Here is an 18,343-nt window from a genome sequence, read left to right as displayed (position 1 = left end):
ATTTAGGGGGTTAGTTTCCTCTAACAGCCAAGGGCCTGTCTCTTTGGCTTATAGATGGCTGTTTTCTCCCTGTGTTTTCACACGGTCTTCCCTCTGTATGTCTGTGCCCTGATCTCTTCGTAGGACACCCATCAGTCATACTGGATGAAGGCCCACCCTGATGACTACATTTCAACTTACTTACCTATGTGAAGACCCTATTTCAAATACAGTCACATTCTAAGGTACTGGAAGGTTAGGGCTTGAACATATGAATTTTGGTGAAAGACAAATCAACCCTAACACCTCATTAAATTTGTCCTCTTCCTTCTTCCCCAGCTTAGTCAATGGCACCATCAAACATACATGCATAAAGGATGAAAACTTCAGAGTCAACCTTTATCCTTCTCACCTGCCATCTCTTAACCAACCCATCATCAAACCCAGAAAAGTATTATCCAAATATTAATTAAATTCATTCACTTCTCCCCATCTCCACCATCCCCATCATCTGTGTCTGAGTCACCATCTTCTTTCTGGAGGCCCACAGAAGTCTCTTACCGGCTCTGAGTCACTTTCAGTCTCCTTACCTTGTTTCATTTTCTCCACAGCATTTACTACTCTCTGGGACCATAATATTGCATCCTCGCTTATAAGTCTCCTTGCAGCAGAGAGCAAACTCCTTTGTCTTTTTGGTTCATGCTGGATCCCCAGCACCTAGTGGTCCACTGTGATGACTGATGAGGAGGAGCTCAATGTTAAGTAAATGAAAAGGGGTGAGTCAGGTAATACAGACATGGCTGCAGGCTCCCCACTTCCCCATGACTTCCTTTTCCTGCACTGTGGGCCCTTCTGAGAAAAAAAGGAACTGAGAAAGGCATTGACTATAGCCACAGATGCCAAGCCTGGGGTTCAGGCAGGGAGCTGCCCCAGCCGAGCAGAGCCTTTGCTGAGCCCCTGAAGTCAGCCTTCCCTGAGCTGTGCACTGTGTGAACAGGACAGGGAGAGGCCGATCCTGCTTCAACCTACTTATGATGAATAGCGAGGATTCCTTTGTAATTAGCACAACTGCTGGCCTACAATTAGTATGGAAGCCTGTCCTCTAATTTAGTCAACGAAGCAATCCCAGCAGGACCTCAACTTAGAAATAATTTGTCAGCAGTTAGTTTCATAGAATGGCAGTGCCCAAAGAGTCCCTGTAAATTCTTGAGAGTAATAAAGCTGCATCCACTTAAAAAATATTCTGTAATTCTGCCTTCTCCCTGGCCTGCTCCCCAGTTAATCCAAATGTGTTTATTTATGATGTCTATGCGTCCTAGTTCTCAAAAGGATTTGATGTGGCTTACATTAAAAGCACATTTCAAATAGAGAGAATGGATTTAGAGAGAGGATTGATGGAGACAATTGCGAGGCCTCCCCTGCAGAGCCGGAGGGGCAGGGCAAGGAGACACAGTAGGGACTGGGGCCCCTCTGGAGACAGAAGGAAGGCTGGTAGAGAGGCAGTCATGGTGGATGGGAGGTACAGACCTTTGGGATCTAAGGATAGGGAATTTCTAAGTCCCCGCTCTGGTTATGGAGGGTGGGGGTGTGCTCTGAAATCCCAGTTCCCTGGCCTGATGCTTGATGTTTCCTGTCTGTGGATCTGTTGAGCTTCCTTCTCCAAAGCTGCAAGCCCATTTTACCAGTGGGTAGACCCTATCCTAACCTTCTGGGCGTATTTTCTATAAGCAGAGGGTGGGGAAGGGAAAGGGAGTAGACATGGGGGAGAATAGGGGTTATCAACACCAAGCAAAGCTAATACCTAAAGAGACCCTACCCTGGCCAAGTACTGTTCTCAGTACTCCACATGAAATAACTCAGTCTTTTTGTAGTGATCCTGTCATTATCCCCGCTTTACCCATAAGAAGGTGGAGGCGTGGAGAGGTTCAGGAACTTGCCAGAGGGCAGCACACAGCAGAGCTCAGATGGAAACCTAAGAGGTGTGGCTCGTGGTCTGTGCTCCTAACCATTGGACAGTACTGCCTCTCTGTAGGCCAGGATGCTGTGCTTGGGTATCTTCCCCACTAAGGTTGCCTACAGCAAAGGAGGTGACAGGGCCAGCCGAGTATTAATTTCCTGGTGGATGGGGCTAAGAGGGAGAGGCTATCACCACCAGACAGGCCATCAGCAGCTGTGGGCAGTGTGAGGGGGCCCCTAGGGATCCAGACACTGGGAGAACCTTGGCGAGAGTTCCCAAGGCTGGCCAAGAGTGGATGGATGGATAAAAGGGACTGTGTCAAGAGAGGATGAGAACCCAGCATTCCCATGGGGTGGGAGCAGACGGATTGTTCTAGATTCAGAGAACACATGCTTTGTAAAAGATCTTGTTACTTGACTTACCCCACATAACAAACACCTATGAGTTACTTCAAAGACAAACTTTGTTTATTTCACTTAATTTTAGCAGACTACTTATTCTTGGTAAGCCCTGAGCCCCATTATAACTCAAAAAGTAAGGGCTGACCAGAAATTGTGCTGGGGGGCCTGACTCCAAAGTAGAGGGAGGGACTTCTGTCTGCAAGAGGAGCTGTCTGTGCTTGGCTCATCTACACAACCTGCCCTTCTCATGGTCCCACTCTGACAATAGGGACCTGAGGCAGGACCTGACCACAGAATCTATGGATCCTTCCTCTTCCCATTATGAGGGAAGCCTTTGCAAATGGTCTGTTTTTCTGAGAATATGGTTTAATTATAATCATGGCAATCATTATTCCTTTTCCTCTCTGTACTCAGACCCATAGCATAATACAATATCTCTCAACTTTCTCCCTTCCTTCACTTCCCCATTCTCTATGCTGTCAATGACGCCTCAATACCCCATCCACCCAGCCCAGGTCTTCTGAGATTCTTTGAGCTCAGCACAGACTGGCTTGGGCACATTATTTCAGTAATCTGTGCCTCAGTTCCCTCACCTGAAAATGGGATAATAATAGTCCCCAAATTTTATGGTTACTATGTAGATTAAATGGCTGATACATATAGAACAATTAACATAGTGGCTGGCAAGTAGCAAGCGCTCAGTAACTATTAGCTACTATTGTATTGCTTGTATCAATTAACTGGGGACACAGTAATGCCACATGACAAACAAGGATATAACTTTAGTGGCATACCACAATAGTTTATTTCTCATCAGGAGGGTCTGCTGGAGCTTGGCTGATCTAGGCTGGTGCATCAGGTATCTGCAGGTGGGCTGGGACCCTGCTCTAGGCTGAGCCTGGCTGGGATGCCTTAGCCGGGCAGCTCTGCTTCATGGATGTACCACTTGTTCTTCTCCTCGGTGAGGTGTGGATTTCCCAGAGTGAAGACAGGAGTGCAGGTGAGTAAGTAGAAACAAGGCCTCTGCAGGCCAAGGACGGGTACTGATGCAGAGACACTTCTACCTCTTCTATTGGCTAAACAAATACATGGGTGGAGAAAAATACACTCTGCCTTTTGGGGAGGAACTCCAAAGACACATGAGAAGGGCACGGGTACAGGAAGGGTGAAGAATTAGGGTCATAAATGCAATTGGTCTAGTCACACCATTACTCTTTATATTTAAACACAGAATTTGAATTAAAACCTTCCAGCTTGAGGCTGGAGAATCTACACCTTGCAAACATTCCCAGGTGATTCTGATGCAGTAGGTCTCACTGAGGGAAATCCTAGGTTCCTAAGGATCATCTGGGGCTCTGATGAAAAAATTCAGATTCCTAGGTTACTTACTCCCCTGGAGATTTCAGGTGGGATCCTAAAACCTGAATTTTAATACATGCTTCACAAAGGCATTCTAGTACTGCGAAAGTTGGGAAATACTCTTCTAAGAGACAATGCATACTTTTTTTGCAGATCAGACTGAGGCTCAGAGAAGGGAATTGGCTTGAGAAAGGTCCCAGAAAGGTTTTCACTGGGGCTAGAATTCAGGTGACTTAACTCCTAGTTAACTGTCTCTTACAATATACCCAAATGACTAGAAGCTTCTACACCTAAACCAAGTCCCCACAAATTCCTGGTGGGATTCTGAGAGTCTTATGAAAAATAAAACCAACCTTGGTTTAAAAAAATTCCCTGATTTACTATCTTTTTTTGAACAAAGACTCTCTAGCAATCAAAGTTGAACATATGACGGCATTTGGATGCCCTCCAATGACACTTTGAGGGGTTGTGGTAGCCTCAGAAATGTGCTGCCCAGACGTCCCTTCTGGGAAGACATGCTGCCCAGCTGTGGGAGGTGGGGTCTGCAGGCAGCCTGCAGCTGCCAGCTCCTTCAGGGTCTGCCTGAGCTGCAGAGAGCTCCCTCCCACTTCCTGGGGCAGCGGGCAACTGGCTGAGGTAGGAGTACAAGGGTCCGATGCTCCCTGAAGGGCAAGAGCTCCCTGCCCCGTCCCTGTTCTTTGTGGAGCTGCCGCACAGCTGGACTTCTTCCTGTGCTCAGTCTTGTTTCCTCCTACTCTCATCACAGGTATTGATTTTTAAAAAAAGTCTTGCATCTCAAGATTCTTAAAAAACATCTTTCATCCCAAACTTCATTTTAGCATCTCCTCTAGGAATACCCAATCTGTGACAGGGGTCAGGAACAACAGTGGTGGTATGAATGGGAGGACTTCAGCTCTGGCAATGAATTTTGCTAAGGGGTACATGATGGGCAAAGGGAGGGGTATTCACACAAAATGCATGCTTTTAAGGAAGCCTTGGTGACAGAAGTACAGGAGACACCTAAACATTTAAATCACCTTTTCCTATTGATTCAGGTAAATACTTTACTGATGGTGTTAATCAATACCCCTATAAATTCTCCATGTGTGATGGTTTTACTGTGTGTTTAATGTTTCTGTCTTTAATTGAGTTACATCCCCCTCAGCCCAAAATGATCAACTGAAAGTTAGAAATCATCTTGGCTCTGACAAAAATGGGGAGTCTTTTCTCCCCCCTTTGTTTAATTTGAAGAACTAAATCCTTTGAACGTACGTCAGTAAGCCTGACTTGGTGACCAGTGATTGGTCTCATCCCTTTACCTCTCTGAGTCTCAGAATTTGCATCTGGAGATGGGAGAAATGGTTGCTTTGCCCATAAAAGGTAACAGCTGGGAAAGCCATGAAGCTGTAAGAAGTCTTATTATAAATGTCTCAAAGCAGGGATCTGTAAGAAAACTTACTAGAATCTTCTATGGGTCCCACAGAGAGTGACCACAGTGGCCCTGGAACCTGTTAATTCCTCCAACAGACCTCTTTCTGCACTTTCACCAACTGATTGATTTGCCCATTTAGTTAGCTGAGTGTAAATATCCACCTGTCAATCACTCCATTATGCTAAGTGCCCAGCCAGCCCCGGATGGTGATTTATGCCCCTCCATGGAAGGCCTGGCCCTCCTGGCAGCTGTGCTGTCTGCATGGTAGGCAAAGTGGGGGCACAGCAGGTTGCATCCCCAGACCTACACTCCAGACCCTCAGAGACATGGTCTTGTCCCGCAAAGTGAAGTCTAGATGACACATGGGGAGCATTCTCACATCCACTTTCTACCCGCAGTCCTTCAGAGGGGATTGACCTTCAATAAACCTCGGATTGTAAAGCAACTAATTTCTTTCTACAGAGAAGAAGGATATGAATAGGGGCACTCAATTAGAGGCCACTTTGCTCCCTAGGGGACATTTGGCAATGTCTGGACATGTCTTTGATTGTCATGAAAAGGGGTATGCTCCTGGCATCTACTAGGTAGGGGCAGCCAGGGATGTTCATAAAGATTCTAAGATGCACAAGACAGGCCCCCATACAGGGAATTATCCAGTCTAAAATGTCAACAGTACCACTGTTGAGAAACCCAGATCTATAGCAAAGAGAGAACGTTAAACATCACTGGGTATTAGGCAGCTCAAGGAAATGTCCACAAATGTGTGAGGACGTTTGGGAAAGGCAGGTGTTTGAGGGGGATGGATGAGCAACGTGGTGATATTAGGAAATGGAACAGCTGGTCAGAATTTCCCAGAGCTGATGCAGTCTTCCATAATCTTCACTTTACAGAGATAGATTCTAAGCCTTATATTGCATACTTATTTGCTTGAGTTGGTAGCATCTAGAATGGGAATCCTTGTATTTTGATTAGCACTTTGGGGCTCTTTTCAATATCGGAGATGGAAAATCGTTTTAAGTGATTGACTGTTAGTGGCTCTCCAGAGTGCTTGTGTCTGCTGAGCATCTGGGTTTAACAGGGAAGAGTGCTGGGATTGATTTATGATGTCTGCTACAGACATAGGAACGGAGGATTGGTAGCATTTGGGTAACATTTTTACCTTCCTTGCACTTTACTATTTTTCTTACCTATAATTATAGTTAAGGACAAACACATTTAAGAATATTTTAGAGATGTTTAAAATCTTATTAAACAATAAGATGCTTCTAATATCTTTATTGCTTAAAAATGCATTTTTCTAATTTTAGTAATACATGTCTATTATAGAAAATAAAGACAAGTAGAGGGAAAAAAAGTTCCTTATATTCTAGAGATAGACACAATGGATATCCTAATAGTTCCCTTTAGGCATTTATTCTATACCATATTTATTCTCCTCCTAAATTTTCCTGAAATTGAATTCATGATGATTCATTACTTTTTTTTAATTAACATGTGAGTTATTCATGTCACTAAAATATGTGACTTATCCATGTCATTAAATATATTTGTAGGCATTGTCAATTTAGGGCTGCAATGATATATCACACTGTGGATATGTTAACATTTATTTAATAAATATTCCATAGTTGGACACTTGTTTTTTTTTTCTGTGTTACATGATAAGCAACTTATATGTAATTTTTTTGGCATAGGAATGAGTATTTCTCTAGAATAAAATTTTATAATGGAGTAACAACTAGCTCAAAAGTTGTGAGAATGACTAAGGTGCTTGATACATGATTATTAGACTTCTTTTAGAAAAATGACTTCAATCAGGAAGGAACATGAAGGCCAGTTTCTGAGTTTTCATCAAAAATGGTAATTAAAAAATTGCCATTTCTTAAGCAGAAGAATAGTGCCTTTGTTTTAAAATTTATATTTGTTAGTGAGGTTGAATATTTAAAAATCACTTGAGTTATTTGTATATTTTTCTCACATGAATTGTCTCTTGATGTCCTTTATCCATTTTTCTTTGGAGAGTTTTTTTCTATTTTTATTTTGTATAAGCTCTTTAGATTATACTAGCTTTTAGTAAGATTGGTATATTTGTTATATTTCCCCAAGTCTGTTGTTTGACCTTTAGGTATATGTATATTATGTATGTATATTTGTATGTACGTATGTTTACATGAAGAAATGTTAATGTGTTTGGTCAAATCCTCTCTTTTTCTTTTAGAATTTATCCCATTGCTTTTAAGGTCAGTCATTTCTTTCCTATCTTAATCATATATAAATATGATTAATGTACCTATATACATTAATGTGTAATATGCACACATGATTAATGTTATACATATACAAGGATAATATACATATATACACATACACAGAGATATTTTTTTAAATCATATAAATATGATTGAGATATGATTGAACATATAAGCATAGATATAGTTACACATATAATTTCTTCCACATTTTCAAAGTTTTTTTTTGTATATTCCGCATCTGAAGTTTGTTATGGGCAAGGTAAGAAGCTAAATTTTTTTAGCCCCCAGTATATAAGGCAGTTTTCCCAGTGGTTTCTATTACCTAATTCTGCCTTTTCTCCTTGACATGATGCCATCACGTATGGTATTCTTCTACTTAATAGAGTTTGTGGGTTAGCTGCTCTTTGCTTTTTTCTGCAAGTATCTATAGTAGTTACTCATGCTATTCACCAACAGTAGTGGCTTGCTGACTTTCAAGAATGTGGTTAGATTGTCCCACCTGGCAAGTGCAGTCCTTGTATTTGAATGGAGGCATTTGACTAGCTTTGGTGAATGGAATATGAGCAGACATGAGGTAGGTCTTTTCTGGACTATAACCTTTATTTGCCAGTGGAAGACATTCTAGAACTCTGTTCTCCACCACTGATTCTGTCTGCTGGAGTTAGAAGTGGTACAAAGCTCCCAGTCAATGGACATGCGTCAGAAACAGAAATGTTTGTTCCTAAGACACATTATTGGGTTGTTACTGCAACAAAACCTAGTGTATGCTAACTGAGACATATTCTACTGTTCTAATTATTGTACCTATAATACATTTTAATAGATGGTCAAGTAACCCAGCTCTTGTTGCTTTTTGTCCCCCACTCAAAAAAATATTCCAAATAATTTACCTATCTGTTCATTTGATTCACTGCATCAAGTACTACCTCTCTCTGTACTCCCAGATGAATCTCAGTGGGATTTGGTTTGAATTGTATGATATACATTATTAAATTTAGAAATAATTGACAACCACTCAATAGTTCATCTTTCCATCCAGAAACATGGCATCTTACTCGTTTTGTTTACAAATTATTTTATGTACCTCCATAAATATTTTTACATGAAAGTTCTGTATATTTATTATAAACATTATTCTTAAATATTTTATTTATATTGTTATTTTGTATCTGGGATCATTGTATCAACACTGTTGTCTAACTGGTTTCTGCTATTTAAGAAAGCTTTTTGTTGTATACATTTTGTTATGAATTCAGCTACCTTAGTGGATTTGAATTGATTCTGATAATTTTTCAGTTCATTGTTTCAGATTATTTTCTTAAATCTTTATTTTTCACATTTAAAGTGTATATTCTAATTTAAACCACTAATTTTTAGTACTTTAAATGGAAGTAACATTGTGAATAAATTAAGCAAGACATATATTATTTTTGAAATTATTAACTTGGAACTATAATGTATACACTCTCAGACTTTTTCCAAAGTCATATTTTTTCATTTTTCACTCTTCTAGAGAATAGTATGATGAATGAACATATACCCATCTCCCAGCCTAAAAATGTTTCAACACATGACCAACCTTGTTTTATTTATACTCCCCCGTCCCTATCCAGAATATATACACACACACAACCTTCCACTGAGTTATTCTGAAGAAAATTCCACAAGATCATACCATTTCATCCACAAGTGTTTCACATATTCTAATTTTTAATCTAAAACATGACTTCTCCCTCTTTAACTTTAATTTTCCAGATTATACATGTTGTTCTGAAAATCTGTTGTTGACTGTCCCAATTTAGTTCCACTTTCTTTTTAATTGAACAGATAATTGTTTATGATAAAAATAAAACTTTATAAAAGTTTTTAAGCAGTAGAAAGGGATATGCTGTGCAAAGTGAATTGGTGTCTCTTTCTCAGTCCCAAGTACTTCCACATGATTGTCAATGTATATTTATTTTCTCGGGGATATTGTAGGTAGACATCAGGTCATCTGCAAAAAAATGTCTGATTGGGGCTAGAGCTTCCAGTATAATCAAGATTATGCAAGCAGAGGACACCAGGATTCATATCCATGAACTTTGGTGCCAGAACACGTGTCTGTAACTAGTATACCAGACTTTACCCAGTAAAGGAGTATGCTTTTCTTTGCAGGTTCCTTAGAACTGGATGTTGAATTTGATCAAATGCCTTTTTGGTATCTCCTGAAATGATTGTATGACTTTATCTTTTGATTTCTTGATGTGGAATTTTGTTAATAGAGGTTACTAATATTAAGCCCAATTTAATTCCCATGCTTAATTCTTTAATTCCTGAGATAACTAATATTTGCAATCATAGTTGGTTAATTATATTTTAGCATACTGCTGGTTTCAATTTATTTTTTTAATTTAAAAACATTTGTTTCTATATTTATAAGTGTGACTGGCCTATAGATTTCTGTGTTATCTTTATCAGATTTTGCTATGCTATAAAATGAATCAGGAAGCTTTCTAACTGCCTAACTTTGGGAAAATTATTAGTGTGGAACTAATTTGGCCCTTGGAAGAGTGCAAGTATTCCTTGTGCTTCTTTCTTAAATCAATCATTTTTTGTTTCTATCCATTTAATTTTTATCCAGCTTTCCTTAGGTTTCTTTTATTGTTCATTTGCTAAGTTCTTGAAGCAAAGATTTAGTTCATTTATTTTCATTCTTTTTGTTTAATAATAAAACAACTTATTGCTTTGCATTTCTTTTCTCTAAGTGTAGCTCTGGCAGCAGCCCATAAGCTTTAACAAAGCATTGTTTTGTTCTCATTTTATTATTTTCTAAATAGTCTTTAACTGAAGTTTTTATTTCCCTTTTGACTCAATAACTATTTATGAGAATTTTTTTACTTATTTATTTATTATCCAAGTTTCTATTATTTTCTCTGTGGCTGTTAGAAGTGTTCCCATTTATTTTAGTTCTATCAGGGAATGTGGCCTGTAAACTTTTGTTTTCCACCAAGGTTTCTTGACAGTGCAGTACATGGAAAGCTTTTGAAACTGTTTTACTCATTCTTGAATATGTATTTATAGGGAACAAAGTTGGATATGCTTTATATTTTTAGTCTTATTAACTGTATTATTCAAGTTTTCTCACTTGATATATAGACGGCATCTGGGATTTGTTAATTTCACAATCATGTCTGTGGATTCCTCCTTACATTTCCAAACGTTTAAATATTTTGAAGGTTCATAATTGGAGATTTTTAAAAATCATTTTAAAAGGACACCCTTTTTAAATTAAGGACTTGAATTATCACTTGCTTTCTTTTTGTATGGCTACGTCCTGTTTTTCTTTATAATGCTTTCTTGATACCCTTTGTCTCGTTTTCCTTAGGCATGATTCATGGAAGTAGAATGTGGTCAAATTTTACTTTTAGTTCCATCTGTGAGTCTTTTAATAGAGGATTTAAAGTCATTTACATATACTGAGAGCTATGGTTAGCGATAGCTGCTGGGTTTGGGCACACCTGCAGCCTAAGGTGTGCATTTAGAGGACTGGGGGATGTCCTGGGGAGGCATTCCTTCTCTGGAAGAGTGGCTTGTTCTGAAAACTACCTGCAGGCAGTGCCTTACAGGCTGGGGAGAGGGGTAGTGGTTTCGTTAGGATAATATGACTTCTCTTCTGTGTTTCTCCACTGTAGGGCCCTTCTAACATAGTATAGCCCAAAAGAGTAAAGGCAAATCTTCTCCCATTTTTACCACACCCACCATGTGGCTCAGGCACCTCAAGGCCCTTGGTGCCCCTGCCTCTCTGTAGGTCCAAGGGGAGGCAGCAGTAACCCATGTCAGCTGGGCTTGGTGGGTACCTGAGGGAGCACTGGGGTCCAAGGGTGTAACCTGGCAGCTGGTTGGACTTGGTAATGAGTTCATGAGGGCTTCCCCAGGGGATTTCAAGAAAAACTTGTCAACTTAAAGGGTACATTTCTGGAACCTAGGACCTTGCACGCAGAGACAGGAGCAGACACAAGGGTAATTACTATATCACTGGATATAAATACCTTATTTGCACCCTCATAGGTTGGTGTTGCCCTGAGGGAGTGTGGATTTACTTTCAGAACTAGCATACGTGTTCTCATTTCTTTCATTTTATTTTGTGTTTTCCATTTTAAATAATGTGTTTATTGATCTTCTGTTCTGCGCCCCACAGTTTGTTTCTTCCTGTGTTCTCCTCTGAGGATTTAGAAAGTTTGCTTTTTTTTCTTTCTTATAAAAATGTTAAAAAAAAATTTTTTTTTTTACCACTTGTATCATTAAGTTTTCAAGAAAGAGCTGTAGCTTGTGTTTGAAACACAGGCTCCCGAGGGGTTCAGACAAGCCTGGTGAGCCGTAGGGAGGCATCTGCCAGGACTCTGTTTTCATGAGGGACTGAGGAGTTTCCAGAGAAAGGAAAATGTATTTTCCCCATATTTATCCTCTTCTTTGCATCATTTTCATGTATTTATTTTCCTTTTGGGAAGAAAGAGTCACACATAATGAGCTGTGGCAGATTAAAGTGGCCAGGAGTTGTGATGCTCCCCACCCCCCATCAAGAACTGGGGTTCTATGTTTTCTCCTCTTGAACCTGGGAGGGCCCTGTGATGGCTTGACCAAGAGAATATGGTGGGAGACTCTCTGTGTCAGTTACTGAGCCCAAACAACTTCCACTTCCTGTCTCTTGGAACACTCACTCGGTACTCCAAGCTGTTGTGCAAGAAGTACGACTTCCCTGCTCCATGTGGAGAAAGCCTAAACTATATGGAGAGCGAAAGGAACCCTATGGAGCCCAGTCTTCCAGCCATGTTGCCAGGGTGCCATGGCGAGGCATCTAGATATGGATCCTCCAGCCCAACTGACACCCTGGGACTCAGGGATGCACCATCCAGCTGAGCTCTTCCTGAATTCCCTCCCACAGAATCATGAGCAAGATAAAGTGATTTTTAAACCCACTTAGCTTGGGGATAGTTTGTTACATAGCAGGAGATGACCGATACCCAGCTTTGGATGTTGGAGCAGACTGTTGATTTTGAGTGGTTAGACCATTCACTTTTCTCTTCTAGCCCAGTTCTGCATGAACTTATCTCTAAACACTATTGACCGCAATACAACCCAGAGAAATCTATTTTTATTAAAAACTCTTTAAATTATTGGGGCTTAAGGAACACTGTACTAAGAAACCCCCTAACAAATAGTAATGATAAAAGTAGAGAGATAATTTTCCACTTTTTCTTGTATTTTCTCCACATTTACCAGCTTCCTTGAATTATTTTCATCTTTTTCCCCTTTTGCATTCTGGGGCATTTCTCTAGCTTATCGTCCATTCTATGACTTGATATTCACATATCAGTTCTGCTCTTTTCTGTATGAAATCTGGATTTTAATACTGGTATTATATTTTTAGTTTCTTTTTAGTTCTACTTGATCTCATTTATCTTTATTTGCATCTCATTCTGTTGGTCTTAACTTACAGTCTTGCTAGATTTTGGTATTTTACTTTCATGGAAATCATATCTTAGTAGACACTTTGAGAATATCAAACAGTTCTCTACAATTGTTAATCGTTTCCTTATGGGTGTGTTTTTGAAGTTCTGCTCATCCTCGGCTTCTTCAGGGTGTTGTTCTGTTCCCCTCTTTTTTCCAATAGGTTTTGACAACACACATTACTTTTTTTCTTCTTGTTTCTTGGGTAATCTCTCTCCAATGCAAGTTGATGTTTGATATCTTTGCAGTTCTCTGTTCATTAGCATACTAGGCAAATCTCATTGCCAGTCCAAGCTGAATAGTACTCTGATGTGCTCAATTTTAGTCTGTCCTAGCCTAAGCCCCAATTCTAGCTGACTTTCATCTCTTAAGGCTCCAGTGAATCAAGGTGGGGATAGTTCTTTTACCTTTGAGTCTCTTTGCTGGTCTGAATGTTTGCAAAGTTCTTCCTGTCTTCAAATCCTTCCCCAACGCCTTAGGAGCATCATTTCAACAGGGAGACACCAAGTTCTAGGACTGAGAAAACAGATACAGAAGCAGTCATTTGCTGAATAAAGATACTCTCTTTGCAGAGGAATAAGTATGAGACTTCCAGGGAAGAGCTGCTTACAGGCAAATTCCACTCCTTCTTTTTCCCTAAGACATCAGTCCATCTTTACCATAGGTGAAGGTTCTGATACTCTTGTGAGGTTCTTTCTGTTTACCACCCCCAGGCACAGTGCACTGTGTCACCTCTCCATGCCTTTGCTTGTGCTGTTCGATCTGCCTGGAACGCCTTCCTCTCTCTTTCACCCACAACACTTGGCAAAGTCCTGCTTATCTTTCAAGGTTCACTCAAATGTCATCATCTTTCCTTTTTAAGGTTTGTGCCTATGCTCTCATGACTGCTCTGTGCACCCAGAGCATCTGCACAGGTTTTAGAAAGATGATGATAATGTCTACTTTAGCTATTATTTAGTTGCCACATACTTGCTCTGAGAGATGGCTCGTTCCTCAAAGAAAAATGGTTGGCCTTATTCACTCTTGTGTCCCCACCCCTGGCAAGATGTGGGCTTGGTTTAGTGCCTGACACATAGTAGGTCACATAAATATTTGTTGAAGGGCTTGATGTCCCTCTGGTTGGATCTTGCAACTGACTGAATGGCCCACAGTATCTTCCCACCTTGGTGTCACAATTATGTCTCAGGTCAAAAGATCCAAAGGTCCTAAGATCAGGTTTTGGTGTACCTGTTGGTGATCCGCTGCAAGGGGTGGTGCCTGCCCACCGAGAGAGTGAGGGTGCTACCTCTCCCCTTGGACAACTTCTCAGGTTGGTCTGCTTATCAGTACCAGTGTGTGTTTGTGTCAGTGAATCATGCAAGACCTCTGATGTCATGCTCCAGAATACGCGTGGGCTGAGAACGCACCCCTCATGGGTTGTGTGCTTTCGGTCATATTTATCCATCTCATGGCTCTCTGGTCTCCCCATCTGTAACATGGGCATAACCGTAGTACCTACCATGTAAGGTAAAGCACCAAGTGCTGGCTCACTGTAAGCTATATAAGTAATATAATTATTATTATCCTTGTCAATGAAAATTAATTGGCATTATTTACTATGTTGAGAAGGATTCTGAGGCCTTGTTTGAACTTAGCTAGAAAAAATACACTATCCACCATGCAAGAAGGAGAAGTAGTGGCCCATATGCCATGTATGTGCTGTTCTTGCCATAGGCACTAGGAAACAGAAAAGTTTTTATTTAGCAGGGTACTATAGGAATTTGGTGTAGATATGGAAGCTTCTAGACAACTTCTGGAGGTTTGTGCCAAGGAGAGGCCAAAGGAGTTCCTAGTACTGCATAGCAGAAATGACTGAGGGTGCGTGGACTAACATGGGGCCCACACATCATGCATGCATGTGACACACGACAGGAGGAAGATACCTTCAATGTGTGACCCATGTTCTCTTTCCTCTCTATGCCCTTTGTCATCTTTCTCTGTAGTGAAATAAAGGGTTAAGTGTCTAGAGAAGCTCCTGGTCCCATTTTGCATATGAGCATTTCCATGTTAATAGGACATTTAAGGGAAAACGCTCTGTCAATTGATTGTATAAATATTTTATCTGGAGTAAGTGTCAGCAATGAAGGTCTTTGGAAGACTTTCCCTGAGAGCAGGGTGAACGGTAAAATTAGGGCGTTATTGTGGAAGAAATAAGACACAATGGGGAGTTGCAAACACTTGATCCAAAGTGTAAAAAATGGTCCCTCGCCTCTGTGCAGCCTGGAGCCGCGGCCGATTAAATCCATAATGGAATGAGTAAGTTTGGGCCGCATAAATTTGTCTCCCTTCCCCAGGAATCCTGCCCGCCACCCGGCTAGATTAATGGCCAGGAGCCTCGCACATAATGAAGTGCGCTACCCTGGCACCCGCTCATGAATTTATTATGGTGTCCACAATTGGGCTGGATGGCGGAGACATCTTTATAAATCCTGCATTTAGCGCTACCGAGATGAGCACTTCACTCCTAATGGCGAGCCTGATTTATCACCAGGGGCCCTGCTCCTCACCAGGCCCCTCCCCCGGCACTTCTCGAAGGAAATACAGGTCATCTTGCTGATGGAAATGAAATGTGAAGGTAATTAGAGGATGCCAAATGGAGATGGGAAAGGGGGCACTGTGGACATTTTAAATATGTTGGTCATCTTTTTCCTTGGAGCAATTATATCAGGCTGATTTATTTTTACAGTTTATAATCACTTAACTACCTGTGGCTGGGAGTTCTTTTCTTTAACCTCAAGCTTTGGAACAGAGACAGGCTTTTGATTTCTGTTTCTTGGGATGGTTTAAGGGGATTCATTTTGAGTGTCTCAGGCTCTGAGTTCCTTTAAAGTTTCGCAACCGGAGCAGCTGGCTGATGGCAGAGTCTGGTCCGTCCCTCTCTGGGGCACGCTAGTTGTGTGCTGCCCCCAGCAGTTTTCAGGACTTGTCTCTAGGTGAGGTAAAAATATCTACTTTCCCCAGAAGGTTACAGGGGCTGGCCCATAAAAGGTGGAAGAAAAGAATGATTAGGGGGGCACCTGATGGTCATAGACACCAATTCTGGCTCCTCCATTTCCTAGCTAGCTGACTCTGGATATGTTACTTCCCTTTTCTAAGCCTCAGTTTCTCTATCCATAAAATGGGCAAAATAATAATATCTCCCTTAGGCTGCTGTGAAGATTATATGAGAAAATGTTTGCAAACTCTGAGCAGATTGCCTGGCACATGGTCATCACCCAGAAATGTTCGACGGTTGTAAACTCTTCAGGGCCAATACAGTATAACTTGGTCAACCCCTATTTAATTTGAGAACTATGTGTGGACTATATGTGAATATCGATTTAAGTCCTTACCTTGCCGTCTGAACCTCTCTGTTATTGGGGAAAGTGGTACAGTAAAGACAATTTCTGTACAGAGCAGGAATTGTAAAAGTAGGTATTATGGGGACACCATGGAGGAGTCCTGAGCCCCAAGAGTGGTTTTAGAGGTGCTGCATGAGAGGGCTTCCTGGAGAACAGAGGTCTTATCTTTAAAGCATGAATTATAGCTTATACAGCAGTTTCATATATAGTATGTCACTCACTTTTTGTAACAGTCTTGCAGGATGAACAATTTACAGGTGAAGAGATGGAGAAGAGAGAGAACGTAGCCGGCAGGAGGCAGCACGGAATACTAGAGAAAACACTGGACTCAGCGTTGATGGACTTGAATTTTGAATCTTGGCAGGGTGCAGGCTTCTAACTAGTTGGTGATGCCCTTGCCATATAATATCAAACATATTAAAAGTCATAAACTAATTTTCCATTTAATATAAGTTAAATGTAACTGAGAGTTTGGTTGAGCTGCAGTTGACTGGTGATGCAGTGTGTGTGTGTGTGTGTGTGTGTGTGTGTGTGTGTGTGTGTGTGTGTGCGCGCGCACGTACCTATACATCCCCAGATGCTTTTAGGTTTTCTTTTCATCGTTGTTTTTCAACAATTATTTTATTATGTGTGTTTTTCTGTGTATTTAATTCTGCTTGCAGTTTGCAGCATATCTTGAATGTATCGCTCAAAGTCTTGTGTAGTTTTGTCAAATTCTCAGCTGTTATCTTTTCAAACATTGTTTTTTTAAATCTTTTTTTCTCCCATTTTAGATATTTTCAAAGTGGATATTTTCTGCCACATATTTTCCAGACCATCAGTCCTCTTTTTAGCTGTGTCTAATCTCCTGTTAAATCCATTTATTAAGTTCTTAAATTTAGTTATTGTATTTTCTACCTCTAGAGTTTCTATTTGTTTTATTAGGTATATATTCTAGTTGTTTGGTTAAATTCTCTATTTCTAATTTTATTTTCTTTATCATAGGCATCTCAGTCATTTTAAAGTCTATATTTGATAACTCCAGTAATTGGATTAGCTGTAAATCTATTCTATTATCTTTCTTATTCTTTTGGTCTTGCCTCCTGGTATATCTGGTTATTTTTTATTGAATTACTAGATATTGCATACAAAAAATTGTAGAGTCCCTGGATGTTGTTTTCTTCCTTCAGAGAGGTTAGCTTCTGGCAGGCATTTACAGGAGAATCAGATCATCTCAATCCATCCAGGTACTGAGATGTCCTGGGGTTGGGTCCCAGCCTCTCCATTTCTGCCACTTAAACACTAGCAGACGCCTCGAGCGGAGAAGTGGTAGAGGAGGTCAGGTTCACCTCAATGAATTCTTTTCTCTTTGGAATCATGGTCTCTCAGATCTTGGCTACTTGGTGTTTCTCTGAAGCCTTCAAACAGAATTTTTAAAAATGATTATCCAGTTTTTCTAGTTATTCTCAGTGGAAGGGTAATCTGCTATTAAACGTATAGCCAGAAATAGAAGTCTGACATATATTAATTATTACTTTGCAGTTTTCTTTTCATATTTTCAGGCATATAATTTTTATTCTTGTCTAAACTTATTTTCATTGGCTCTTTACAAGCTTGTAGGTTCTATATTCTGCAACTTACTAACAGAATAAGATTGATAATGATAATAACAATAATAATAATTGATGTTTAGTCAGTGGTTACAATACACCAGAAACCATTCTGGTTTTGCATATATTAATTTATTGGGTCAAAAATAATCCATTTTATGGATGAGCACTGAGATACAGGTAGTATGGCAGCTAGTCTCCAAGATGTTTCCAAATGCTCCCTGCCTCCTGGTTGTCATACCTTTGTGTTGTCCCCTCCCACACTCTACCAGGTTTGATCTGCATGACCAACAAACTGTGGCAGAGGTGATGATATGACACTGCCAAGATTAGGTTATAAAAGGTGCTTTAGCTTGTGTCTTGATTGCTTGCTCACACCCTCTGTCTTTCACATAACAACTGGTATCTCTCTTGGACTTCTTGCTTTAGGCAAAGTCATCTGCTATGCTGTAAGAAGCCTTATTTTATGGAGAGGCTCATGTGGGAAGGAAATGAGTGAGGTCTCTT

This window comes from Manis javanica, chromosome 17 (genome assembly GCF_040802235.1).
Source record: "Manis javanica isolate MJ-LG chromosome 17, MJ_LKY, whole genome shotgun sequence".
NCBI classification, from domain to species: domain Eukaryota; kingdom Metazoa; phylum Chordata; class Mammalia; order Pholidota; family Manidae; genus Manis; species Manis javanica.
Note: the sequence above shows the minus strand (reverse complement) of the source record.